We start from the raw sequence: 2,484 nt of genomic DNA on the forward strand, positions 1-2,484 counted from the left end.
TCCATCAACCAGCTTTTAGAAATCATCTGGTTCCTTGTTTTCAATTTACACATGAAATCACTGACGTTTCTTATCTGCCAGGGTGACACAGTGAATGTGAGCGTTGAACTAGAATTTGGGACTCCAGTGGTTATAGTTACTCTGTAACACTTTCTCAAAGGGTTAACATAAGAGATTCAGACTTGCAATGCTGTAAACTCCAACAGAAAGCATATCTCTGAGCTATAATTACTGGAAGATCTTTAGATTATTCAAATGAATGAGGCAGTGTGAAGGACAGCACCGTGGTGATCTACAATCTAGAAAATACACAAGGGAGGACATTTAGAAGAACCCCAGGGAATGCTATAAAATCAAGCACCATAAAAATACTTCCTCATATTTTAATTAGATTTATATAAATGTTTTGATGGGTAGAATATAATCAGAGAGATAAGGATAACTTCATTTTGTGCCTTTTTAAAAATAAAACTCGAATCCAGGAAAAGTAAAACAAAAACACTTTTTGTTAGTCAAGCCCTTCATTAGACAAGTTCAAGCTGCCAGAAAGAAACTTAATTACATTTTCCCAGGTGACTGCCAAAGATGGTGGAAGGGCAGCAGGTGCTGGTGCTCCATGGCTGAGGCTGGCTATCTCCTGGGCTGCCTGGCAGCCATCATAGCCAAGCAGGTGCTTCTGGGCTGGAAGGTGGTAGTTGTGCCCTGTGAGGGCATCAGCATTTCTGGCAATTTCTGCAAAAACAAACTTAAGTACCTGGCCTTCCTTCACAAGAGGGTCGACACCAACCTGTCCGGAGGCCCTTACTGCTTCCCAGACCCCAGCCACATCTTCTGGTGGATGGTGTGAGGCATGCTGCTGCACAAGACCAAGCTAGGCCAGGCCGCCCTGGACCACTTCAAGGTGTTTGATGGGATGCCTCCATGCTATGACAAGAAAAGGCAGATGGTGTTTCCTCTAGCCCTCAAGGTGGTGTGTCTGAAGCCTATGCAGAAGTTTGCCTATCTGGGGTGCCTGGCTCATGAGGTTGGCTAGGAGTACCAGGCAGTAACAGCCACCCTGGAGGTGAAGAGGAAGGAGAAGGCCAAGACCCATTACCAGAAGAAGAAACAGCTTGTGAGGCTACAGACGCAGACCGGAAAGAACATAGGGAAGATTGACAGATTCATAGAGGACCGCAAGACCCATGGATTCCTAGTCTGAGCACAATAAAATTGACTGTTTATTCTTAAAAAAAAAAAAAGAAAGAAAAAGAAAAGGAAAAAAAAGAAACTTAATTACAGAAAAAGAAATTGATAATAAAATACGAAGGCCCTTAAAAATGTATTTCCAAATCATAAACGTTGAAAGTATTCATTTAAAGGAATTTTATTGGCAGCCAAGAGCTATAGGACTATTTCTAAGTGTTTCTGGAACATTTCTAATTAGATATAGGCAGAAATTATGTTCCCTTTGTCTGTTTTAAATGGCTCTGGTACTTTCACATGTGAGGGGGTGGAGGGAGAAAATACTGTGGTAATATCCAATGGCAGAATGGTAATGATGCAGACTAAAGGCTGGGTGGGATAAGCAGTTGGAGCCAGCATGAAAGCCAGTCCCTATACGTTTGGAAAAAGAGTCTGACTTTGCAGTTAGTTGGGAGAATCCAGAAGTTTACAAGAGAGCCTGAGATCAAGTGTGGACAGAAGTAGATTGTGTTTAAGTATATGTTTAGGGACAAGGTTTTCTTTTTAAGCATTCTGAAAGCCTGTAGAGGTGACTCTGAAGCACTGTCTGGCTTGGAAAGCACTATTTTAATCGTAAAAGTTCATACTCTTCTTATGAAATTAGAAAATTTGGGAAAACTTAAAAAAAGAAAATCCAAAAGCACTTATAATCCAATCACTCAAAATTATCTCCATTTACATTTTAGCAGGTTTTCATTGCAAATACAAACTAATGTAACTGAGGACAAAATCTACATACAGTTTTTGGTATCCTTCTTTATAAGATTTATCAAATACTTATACCTGTATTTTAAAAGCATGCCTGTTTTAGCATATGGATGTGTTTACATTTGTTTAGCTACTTAGTTTGCATTCAGTTTTTGCTATTGGGACTAGAACTGTGGTAACTCTTTTGACTGCATCTCTGGTGTTTTCCTATGGATAGATTGCTAGGATGGGAAATACTGGGTGAAAGGGTGTAGATGTTTTTAAGGGTCTTGATAGATATTGCCCAGTTTCCTCTGCTGACAGGTATAATACCAATTAATTCTCTACAGCAGCATGTGAACAAGTCATTCAGGTAATTGTAAAAGAAGTATCTACACAGATTTGAGCCCAAGTGTGGGCAGAGTGACACAGAGGTCTCAAGAACGATAGAGGCTTGAAACAGAAGCATAGACGTGGGCAGCTAGAGCCATGTTTGTGTTTCCAAACCTTGGCTACTCAGGGAGAGGAATTTTTTATTTTACTTTTTATTTTGAAAAAAATAGATTCACAGGA

At 40.0% G+C, this 2,484-nt stretch overlaps 1 pseudogene; it reads left to right on the forward strand.

Annotated features, from left to right (window-relative positions):
* Positions 586–1,274, forward strand: LOC100517610 (annotated as a pseudogene).

This window comes from Sus scrofa, chromosome 13, assembly GCF_000003025.6.
Source record: "Sus scrofa isolate TJ Tabasco breed Duroc chromosome 13, Sscrofa11.1, whole genome shotgun sequence".
NCBI lineage: Eukaryota > Metazoa > Chordata > Mammalia > Artiodactyla > Suidae > Sus > Sus scrofa.